This window comes from Neophocaena asiaeorientalis, unplaced genomic scaffold (assembly GCF_003031525.2).
Source record: "Neophocaena asiaeorientalis asiaeorientalis breed wild unplaced genomic scaffold, Neophocaena_asiaeorientalis_V1.1 scaffold830, whole genome shotgun sequence".
Taxonomy (NCBI): domain Eukaryota; kingdom Metazoa; phylum Chordata; class Mammalia; order Artiodactyla; family Phocoenidae; genus Neophocaena; species Neophocaena asiaeorientalis.
The window spans coordinates 352,806-364,071 of NW_020172177.1; the positions used below are offsets into that span (position 1 = coordinate 352,806).

The 11,266-nt window shown below is 44.8% G+C and overlaps 1 long non-coding RNA gene across 1 annotated transcript; it reads left to right on the forward strand.

The window, feature by feature from the left end:
- The first annotated feature begins 9,980 nt into the window (after positions 1-9,980).
- On the forward strand, positions 9,981-11,266 carry LOC112408097 (uncharacterized). Its single transcript, XR_003004882.1, has 3 exons — positions 9,981-10,038; positions 10,488-10,602; positions 10,704-11,266. It is a non-coding gene; the product is annotated as an uncharacterized LOC112408097 (long non-coding RNA).

Consider the following 11,266-nt stretch of genomic DNA (forward strand, 5'->3'; position numbering starts at 1 on the left):
AAGGGGTTAGAATACAAGTTTTTTTCATTAGGGAAGAAGGGGCAGGAGATTTAAGAGGTAAGCAAACGTGCAAAGGCACAAATATCCCTGAAGTAAAGGTACAGTACTTTTCCTGCAACTAGATATGTAACCACCAGGTGGAGCTAGACCCTTATGGCAAGGCTATTCTTCCAAACGTGATGCTATGTTACAAGCATGATTTCCTGGACATAGAGTTAAGTATGAGGAATTAAAAATAGTTAACTTGGGCTTCCCTGGTGGCGCAGTGGTTAAGAGTCCGCTTGCGGGTGCAGGGGACGTGGGTTCGTGCCTCTGTCCGCGAAGGTCACACATGCCACGTCGTGCGGCTAGGCTCATGAGCCATGGCCGCTGACCCTGCGCGTCTGGAGGAGCCTGTGCTTCGCAACGGGAGAGGCCACAACAGTGAGCTAGACCCGCGTACCACAAAAAAAAAAAAAAAAAAGAATGAAATAAAGATAGTTAACTTCACTTATCAGATTGGCAAAATTTATTATTATTTAATTTATTTATTTATTATTGGCTGCGTTGGGCCTTCGTTGCGGTGCGTGGGCTTCTCACTGTGGTGGCTTCTCTTGTTGTGGAGCACGGGCTCTAGGTGCACGGGCTTGAGTAATTGTGGCACGCGGGCCTTAAAGTACAGTCTCAGTAGTTGTGGCACACAGGCTTAGCTGCTCTGCACCATGTGGGATCTTCCCGGGCTAGGGCTTGAACTGGTGTCCCATGCACTGGCAGGCGGATTTTTAACCACTGCTTCAGCAGGGAAGCCCCGGAAAAATTTAAAAAGCTTGGGGGAGGAAAGAATACTTTACCTCTACCCTTTCAAGTTCTTGGTTGAGGAACCCCCTTCCCTCCAACATTAAAAAGATTAACGGGAGAAAAAACAGAAGTTTAATAACATATATACCTCCAGTACACATGGGGGAGTTCCAGGAAAACTCACCAAAATGGCTGAAGCTCTCACCTTAAATACTATCTCTAGCTAAAGATACAAATTGGGGGTGCTGGGGACGCAGAGCTAGTTATGAGAGGTTTTCAGGCAAAACACAGTAAAAAGAGTAAGGTTTGTTATGCAGATTTAAGTCTGTGCTATCTCCATGGATAAGAGGTTTCTAGAGACTTGGTCATGCTCCTCTTCCTGGTACAGAAAGGGAGACACTCTTACAGATGGAGATTTCCCTTCAACATGCAAATTTCTCTTACAAAGGGTAACTTCTACTTGGTTTTCAGAGTTTTCCTGTGTCTGCTGTTTTTAAAAAGTAAGCAACTCAAGATAATCCTTATGTCAATGTAGGGGAGCAGAATTTGCCACTTTAAAATATGTCTCATTGGCATATTTATTGTTTGGAGCTGGTTATTTTCTGAGGAACAGCAGACATGGGAAGGGCTCTGAAAACCAAGTAGGAGTTGCCCTTTTGTAAGAAACATTTACATTTGTGAGGGAAATCTCCATTTGTAAGGGTGTATCCTCTCTGTACTAGGAACAGGAAGAGGATCAAATCTCTGGAAACTCTTAGCAATGGAGAAGGCAATGACTTAAATCTGCATCACAATCACCCTTGTTTACTGTGCTGTTCCCGGTAACTTCCCATAACTGACAGCCCCCGTCCTAAACGTTCTCTTTTGACTTTAGCTGAGGATGGTATTTAAGGTGAGGGCTTTGGCCATTTTGGTGAGTTACTCAGTTTTCCTGTGTCTCTGCCCTGTATACATGTTGTTAATTAAATTTGTTTGATTTGCTCCTGTTAATCTGTCAATTTATTTCTTGGACCAGCCAGAAAAACCTAGTTGGGTAGAGGAAAACTTCTTCCTCCTCAATACCAAAAAGGCATATTTTGGGGTGGCATTTTCTTCTCCCCTTCACTTGATAATACACTTGATCATCAAGGCTGTGGGGGAAACAGACACTCGTATGTTGTTGGTGTGAATACAAAAGGGAGGCGGGACTTCCCTTGTGGTCCAGTGGTTAAGAATCCACCTTCCAATGCGGGGGACACAGTTTGATCCCTAATCGGGGAATTAAGATCCCACATGCCTCAGGGCACCCACGCACTGCAACTACTGAGCTGACGCGCCAAATAAATAAATAAATATTTAAAAACACACAGACACACAGACACACACACACACAAACCAAAAGGTAGGGCAATTTGTCAATATTGTAACAAAAGTACATATACATTTAAAATTTGATCTGGCCATCATGTTACCAAACCAAACTCAGGTCCACTCACCTGCCATGCAGCAAAGCCAATCTACTGATATCAGGTTGTGGTGGAGCAAAGTACAGCATTTATTGCAGGGCACCAAGCAAGGAGAATGGGCAGCCCGTGGTCAAAAGACCCGAACTCCCGATGTCTTTCAGGAAAGGGTTTTTAAAGGCAACATTTGGGGTGAGGATTGCAGCTCATGGAATTTCTTCTGACTGGTTGGTGGTGAGGTAACAGGGTGATGTTTCAGGAATCTTTTTTTTTTTTCCCCACTCTATGTGGCTTGCAGGATCCTAGTTCCCTGACCAGGGAATCGAACCTGTGTCCCCTGCAGTGGAAGCGCAGAGTCCTAACTCCTGGCCTGCCAGGGAATTCCTGATGTTTCAGGAATCTTAATCACCAACCTTCTGGTTCCAACCAGTCTGGGGTCCATGTGCTTGTAGTCAGCATGTAGTCACCATCCTATACCTGGGGGCGGGGTGTGGGGGGGTCCTAGTTTCTGCAGAACAACTCAAAGATATGCATCAGATTGTTATCTACTCCCTTGAGGAGGAAATAGAACACTGTTCTGTGGCTGAAATATTGTTAAGCAATCATTACTTTTCTTGCTTGACTGCTTTTCCTTTTTTCTGCATCCCCTCACTTCCCTAATAAGTAACTGTTTGAGTCTGCTCTTTGGAACTCAGAGAAAGCCTAAGGGACTAAATCCTTTTTCTGCAAACAAGAAACAGGGGACAAGGAGGACTTTTTGTACCTGGGAATTCCCTGCAGGGTCCTGCTCATTTTTCAATCTCCTCCTTTTCTTTGATATTTCTCAATCCTGAGGGGAGCAGGGGTGGGACAAGAAAGTGAATAAAGTTTTGGATTGAGAGGTTAATCATAAACTGAGCAGGAGAATTCAGTTTTAGGGGAACTTGGTTTCAATCCCATTCAAATTCAATCTAGGAATTTACCCTGAAGATATACCTCTAACAGTATGAAAATAAATGTAGGGACTTCTTGGGTGGCGCAGTGGTTAAGAATCCGCCTGCCAATGCAGGCGACACAGGTTCGAGCCCTGGTCCGGAAAGATCCCACATGCTTTGGAGCAACTAAGCCCGTGCACTACCACTACTGAGCCTGTGCTCTAGAGCCCGTGAACCACAACTACTGAAGCCCGCACGCCTAAAGTCCGTGCTCCACAACAAGAGAAGCCACTGCAATGAGAAGCCCGAGCACCGCAATGAAGAGTAGCCCCCGCTCACTATAACTAGAGGAAGCTCGTGCAGCAACAAAGACCCAACACAGGCATAAATAAATAAATAAATAAAATTAAAACAGAAAACAAAGAGCGTTTGTGGAATAGAGATTTATATAGTAGTCAGGAAGGGCCTTCTGGAATAAATCAACTAAGTTAGAAATAAGCTGGGCAATAAAACTTTGGTGTAGTCTTCAATCATTTGTGTTTTCATTGTTTTTTTTTTTTTGCGGTACTCGGGCCTCTCACTGTTGTGGCCTCTCCCGTTGCGGAGCACAGCCTCCAGACGCGCAGGCTCAGCGGCCATGGCTCACCGGCCCAGCCGCTCTGCGGCATGTGGGATCCTCCGGGACCGGGGCACAAACCCGTGTCCCCTGCATCGGCAGGCAGTCTCCCAACCACTGCGCTACCAGGGAAGCCCCCATTTGTGTTTTTACAAAGCAAAAATTGACAAGTTAATGTGTAACTTCAGAATTTAGGCCCTAATTAATTGCAACTAGTAAATGAAAGGTTTGTACCTTAGAGCAGCACTGTCCAATAGAAGCATAATGCAAGCTGCATATGTGATTTAAAATTTTCTTTTAACCCTATATAAAAAGTAAAAAAAAAAATAGTGAAATTACCTTTAATATATATGTGTGTGTGTAGCCAAAATATTATTATTTCAATATGTAGATTTAAAATTTTCTTTTAACCCTATATAAAAAGTAAAAAAAAAAAAAGTGAAATTACCTTTAATATATATGTGTGTGTGTAGCCAAAATATTATTATTTCAATATGTAGTCAATGTAAAAAATTTCTTTTCTTGCTTAGTTTTCAAAATCCAGTGTGTATTTAACACTCACATACAGCTCAGCTCCATTTGTATACTATATATTCATCAGAATTGTTGATGTTCCATTTAGATTTCATAAAATTTATAGTGAAAAAGTTGTTCCAAACATAATTAAAAATATACTGTGAATTCTCTGGCAGTCCAGTGGTTAAAACGGCCGAGGGCCTGGATCTGATCCCTGGCCAGGGAACTAAGATTCTGCAAGCCGTGTGGTGTGGCTAAAACAAACAAACAAACAAACATCCCCCCGAAACCCACCCAAGATGCAAATAAAGACGAAGACTTACATTAATATATATGTATATATATATAGAGATAGATATAGATAGATAGATATTTAAAAGTTTCCCAATAACTGAAGTTTAAAATTTTAAATTAATTAAAATTAAATAAAATTAAACATTCGGTTGTGTTAGACACATTTTAGGTGCTCAGTAGACACCTGTGACCTGTGGTTACAGTATTGGACAGCCCGGAAGGAAAGAATGAGATAATCCTTGGGGGAGCCTCTTGGATCATGCTTGTGTGTGACCTTGAAGCCACATGCAGTCATCCTTTCGCCTTATTTGCAAGTTTTAGATAATTTTTTTTTTTTTTTTTTTTAGGTACGCGGGCCTCTCACTGTTGTGGCCTCTCCCGTTGCGGAGCACAGGCTCCGGACGCGCAGGCTCAGCGGCCATGGCTCACGGGCCCAGCCGCTCCGTGGCATGTGAGATCTTCCTGAACCGGGGCACGAACCCGTGTCTGCTGCATCGGCAGGCGGACTCTCAACCACTGCACCACCAGGGAAGCCCTTAGATAATTTTTGTTAAGAGTTCTGAGGTATATCAATTACCTTGATTTTGTTTTTTAATTACCTTGATTTTTAAAAACAGCTTTATTGGAATAGAATTCACATACCATACAATTCGCCCACTTAAGGTGTACAGTTGAATGGTTTTTAGTATATTCACAGAGTTGTGTAACCATCAGCACAATCAAGTTTAGAACGTTTTCATCGCCCCCAAAGAAACCCCATACCCATTGCAATCACACCCCATTTCCCCTAACCCTGTCGGCCCTAGGTAACCACTAATTTGCTTTCTCTCTCTATTGATTTGTCTATTCTGAATATTTCATATAAATGGTTCATCCATTTTGCAGCATGTATCAATACTTAATTCCTTTTTATGACCAAAAATATTCTATTTTATGGATTTGCCATATTTTATTTATCCACTTATCAGTTGATGGACTTTTGGGTTATTTCTCTGGATTTTGTATGTCGACTGAACAATGGGCATTGTCAGCCAGGTCACTTATGGGGCTGCATTCAGCTAGGAACTTGGCAGGGGCTCCTTGGCTCTCCTCCATGCCTCTCTCTCCAAGTTGTGTCTCACCCTCCATGACCCCTGTTTCTCCAACAGGATAGCTTGGATTTCCTTATCAGTGGAGGCTGAGTTCCAAGAGAGCAAAAACAGAAGGTGCCACTTCTTAAGGGCTAGGCTACACCTACATGATTTCTGCTACATTCTATTGGTCAAGGAGGTGACATTGTCAGAATTGGAGAGAGGGGAAATAGGCTGCACCTCTGATGGGAGGAGGGATATCCCCATGTAATCAATGGGGAAGGAATGTGGGTGACATCTTTGGATTCTCTCTACCACACCCACATTTACCAGTGTTTTAAAAATTAGGTGGGGCCATTTGACTAGTTGTGGACAATGGGCTGTCAGCAAAGGTGACATATTTCATTTCCAGGCTAAAGCAAAGAAAAGCCTGCAAGATGCTCCAGATGTATGATCTGTTCTGCAACAAAGAAGCCCTCATGTTGAAATTACTGTGAGCTGCTCCATGGATAACAAATATTTTGCAGTCACCTGGACCTGCAGGTGATTGCATTAGCAAGCAATATACCTCTGTTGTGCTAAGCCACTGAGTTTGGAAGCTGTTTGTTAGGGAAATATAACGGAGCCCATCCTGATTAAAACATATGGCTTATGTCCTTACCTCACCCCTAAACCCAATGCTGCTGCAGCTCTGACTTCCGGCTGCCTGCCTCATCTACTGAACCTGCTTCTGTGCTGTTGCTTCTGATTTCTCTGGGTAAACTTGCCTAATATAGCTCGACTCTGGGACCCCCCACCCTTAGTGGCTGGTGTACCTGGATTGACCTTGGATGCCCCCTGGGACCTGTTGTAGGGTCTTGGAGAAAAGAGGGAATTTCAGCAAGGTAATTGAAGGTCCTCGTGGCTTCAGTTTAGACTTAACTGCAAAACCCAAAAAACTATAGGCAAAAGGGAGCTGTCAAGAAGTTTTTAATCGGAAGTGTGAGTTGGGGAAAAAAAAGATTTGAAGAATAATTTGCTGATGAGAGCAGCATATATGTCTGTGATATTGTGACTTGTAATAATATATATATATATATATATATTTGGTCTTCATCTCCATTTCTGGCACAGAGTTCTAAAATCCTTGGAATTTCCTGAATGATGAGGACAATAAAGATGTCTTTTGTTATGTGAATGAGGTGAAATTTGGACACCACCTAGGGATAGGGGCTGGTTGGCTGGACAACCAACTCTGTGATTAGAGGTTTGGAACTTTCAGTCCTGCCTCCCTTTACCCTTAGGGAGGGGAGAGGAGTTGGAGGGTGAATCATCCAATGGCCAACGATTTAGTCAATCAAGGCTACGTGATGAAGCCTCCATAAAAACCCAATAGGAGAGGGTTCAGAGATTCTGGGTTGGTGAACAAGTGGAGATTCCAGGGGAGTGGTGTGCTCAGAGAAGGCATAGAAACTCCGTGCCCTTTCCCCGTACTTACCCTATATATTTCTTCTATCTGGCTGTTCCTGAGTTATATCCTTTCATAATAAACAGGTAATCTAGTAAGTAGAATGTTTCTCTGAGTTCTGTGAGCTGCTCTAGCAAATTAATTGACTCCAAGGAGTGGGTCATTGGAACCTCTCATCTATAGCCAGTAGGTCAGAAGCACAGGTGACAATCTGGACTTGCAACTGGTGTCTGAAGCGGGGCGGAGGGGGCAGTCTGGTGAGACTGAGTCATTAACCTCCTGGTAGATAGCATCAGAATTGTGTTGAATTGTAGGACACCAGCTAGTGTTGAAGAATTGCTCGGCAGTGTGGGCAAAAACCCACCTCCCCCACTAGAATTGGGTCAGAACTATTTAAAAAAAATATTTTTCTATTTATTTATTTTTGGTTGCGTTGGGTCTTCATTGCTGTGCACAGGCTTTCTCTAGCTGTGGAGAGGAGGGCTAGTCTTTGTTGAGGTGCGTGGGCTTCTCTTTGCGGTGGCTTCCCTTGTTGCGGAGCACGGGCTCTAGCTACGCGGGCTTCAGTAGTTGTGGCATGTGGGCCCTAGAGCGCAGGCTCAGTAGTTGTGGCGCACGGGATTAGTTGCTCTGCAGCTTGTGGGATGTTCCCAGACCAGGGGTTGAACCCGTGTCCCCTGCATTGGCAGGTGGATTCTTAACCACTGCGCCACCAGTGAAGCCCCTGTGTTGTCATATTATTCATGTTCCCCACAGTGGCGGTCCTGGTGCTCAGTCAGAGCCCAGGCAGCAAGGATGGTGGAGCATTCTAAGGAGCTAGATTTAAAATGGTGGCAGAAGAGCCCATTCCTTTAATTTTCAGATATTTTGACTTCTTGGGGCCTTAATTGCCCTGGAGGGACTACCCCTTTTAGGGTTAGCTAATTCCTAGGGGTAGCAAACAACTTGTTTGTAAGCATTCCTGCCTTGTGCAAACGAACCAATCCAGAGCCCATACCCTCAGCCACCTGTCTATTATGCTTTTTCACTATGGGCCACTATCCACCTGCCCTAATCACCCAGGGTCAGGTACCAGACAACTAGGGACAGCCCCTGTGCCCCAGAGCCCGCTGAACTTATTCAAACTAGCCAATCCTAAACCTGCTTATGCTGCCTTGCCTCTTCCTTCCTATGGAAACCACAATAAAAGCTCTTGTGTAAGTTTTCCCCTCACTCCCTCTGCCTCCTGACTGACCCTGGTTCTTCCCTGTGTGGGCCCCCCACCCCTGTGTTATGGCATTCCCCCCCCCCTTGGGAACTGTGAGTATAACTATCTCTTTTTTTCTTCCAGTGTTTTTGAGATATAGTTGACATACAGCTCTGTATAAGTTTAAGGTGTACAGCACAATGATTTGATTCACATACATCCTGAAATGATTATCACAATGATTTTAGTGAGCATCTGTCATCTAATATAGGTACAAAATTAAATAGAATAAAAGAATAAAAATATTTTTTTCTTGTACTGAGAACTCTTAGGATTTACCCTCTTAACTTTCATAACATACAGCAGTGTTAATTATATTTATCATGTTGTGCATTACATCCCTAGTACTTCTTTTTTTCTTTTAATTTAGGAAATTATTTTATAAGTCCTTTTGACTCAAAATCTGAAAGATATATTTTTTTAATTGATAAGTATGATGATATAAAAAGAACTTTCCACGAAACCTTTAGGCAATGGAGTCACCACCTCAAGCAAAGCCAAAGCCAGATATCCAGCAGGAGAAAATATTCACCGCTTCCATTCCAAAGGGCCAGTCCCCTGAATGTGTAAATTGCAGATCCAGGCCCTTAGGATAAAGCCCAACCGAGAACCCAGGAAGAAAAGGGCCGAAGACCCCCAACAAGGAGTTAGTTCACAGAGAGAAAATAAAGGCGACTCTGAAACAGGAGAGGATACTCAACCTTATTTACCCAAGATTAGAAAACTGCAAATCCAAACTACGCCGAGGTACCATTTTCACCTATGAGATCGACCCCTCCCCCTTTCCCCACCCCGCACCAAAAAAGCATTCCCAAATTTGATGCCACGTGGGGTTGTTGGCGAGGCTGGGGAAAGAGGCGCTGCCAGAGAACGCCTGCCCTGCTCTTCCGGTTACCGTCCCTGATCTCCCGAGCTTCAAGGCTCCGTTGCAGTGAGGGTGGCTGGCACCGCGACGGCCCTGCACCACCGTGAGGGCACAAGGGCACCCGACCGGCCTCCGCAGAGCGCCGTGCATGGGAGCCAGGCACCATTCGCAGGCCCTTCAGTCCGTACACGTCGATTTGAGTAAATTCCGCGGGAGTGAATCACGCTGAGTAAACGGAGATGCTAAAGTATTGATTTGCGACGGGCAGTGTTGCATTCCAACGACTGTCACCCAGGACATCCCTTCTCAGGACGACCCCACCCCCGCACCCCAGGGGAGCCGAACTGTTGGGCAGAAGACGGGCGGGCGAACGCCGACGCGAGCAGAGCGGCCCCGAGCAAGGAGGAGCGATGGGGTGTGGTGGTGGCTGAAGAGCCGCCGTAATCATGGCTTGTGCCGGGCACTGGCTAAGCGTGTAGGAGGCACTCCTACTCATTGAACGGTTGTTGAATGTGCAGTGCGTGCGGGGGGAAGAGTGGTGGACAAAAGCAAGTTCTTGATTTCTGGGACTCCAACCGTGAGAGCTGCTACCGTATCACCGCTCCCTTCGCATTCTCCGGCTGCCGCCCCTGTCCCCGGCCTGCGGCATGAAGTGCACCGGCCAAGAGGCCAGGAGGCTGGCTCCCGGTCGGGCCTGGGCTCCGGGCGCGAGGAGGCGGTCCGGAGGGTGGAGTCCGCTCGCGGTAGCCGCGCCTCCTCGGGGGACAGAAGGCGGAGCATGCAGATTGGAGATGGCTGCTCGGCGCGGGAATGACGGAACAATCAAGCGCACAGAATTTCTCCTCACAAAGGTAGAGAACAGAAAGTCTGCACAGGAGTCCATGGTAACACTGTTGACGACGCAAAGGGAATCAGACAAGGAGTGAGGATTAGGGTGCTCACCGTACCTGTATAGGGACGAAGGAAGGACCGCAACTGCCAGAGGCGACAAGTTCGTGTCGCCTCTCGGTATTTCCGTTAAAATCAAATGTAGTAGTTGTTTGTATTAATTTAGCCTGTGGTAAGTTTTGTGTCGGAAAATAACACCTTAAATGAGTTTTTAAAACCGAGAGTCAGAGCGGAGAGTCGTTTTCGTTTGTTCTGCGCACCGGGTTTTTCTTGCACTCTTGTTGCAGACGGTACGTTTCCATGTGGGGGGTGATTGAATTGTATGAAGATTAACACTTGTGGTGTTGTCTCCTAATCGCCTTTTTCCCCACGGGGCTCTTGACAATGGTTTGTCTTGTTTTTCTGTAAACAGTGGAGTAAAGAGAAAGGCTGGTAGGAGTAGTTGCCCTAAAACTACTTGTTCATTGAGTAGAAGCGCTGCTGCTGTCGACGGACCGTAAGGCGGGAATGATTTTGTCTTTTTCTAGGTATGTGTTCAGTGACTCTCATTCTGTAGAACTTAAGTTCCTTTGCCCGCTTCTCGTTTTGTGAGTTTCACAGCCGGAAAACTCTTCTTTTTTTCCTGAAGGAGGGACTTCTGATGGAGTCGTATGAAAATGATACAGCATTCTGCCATGGGGGAGAGCTGAAATCGGCACGCAGCTTTACTGGTTACTCACAGTCTGAACGAGAAAGACGTGCTTGCCGAACAAGGAACTCCGGACACGGAACTCGGGAGACGGAGAAGCCTTTCCACCAACAAGGCGCTGCAGGGTCCTGCTCCATTTTACGGTTGTGAACTTTCACGTTAGCATTCTGTACATCTTTGAAATACTAGTTGCGAAGTTGTTTTTTTTTTTTTTTTGCAGAAAACTGTAAGATTCTTACATATAGTTTTACTTTCTCCGTGAAAGAAAGACTGTGTTCAGTAATTTATATTTTTAGTATCCTTATTTTGGAAAGATCCAGTTAGTTAATGTATCTCCATCAAAACTTTTTTTTTCTTGAATTTTACTTTATTTTTTCATACAGCAAGTTCTTATTAGTTATCTACTTTATACATATTAGTGTAAATATGTCAATCCCAATCTCCCAATTCATACCACCATTAAGTTATACTTAACCTAGAGTATAACTATCTCTTCAATGACA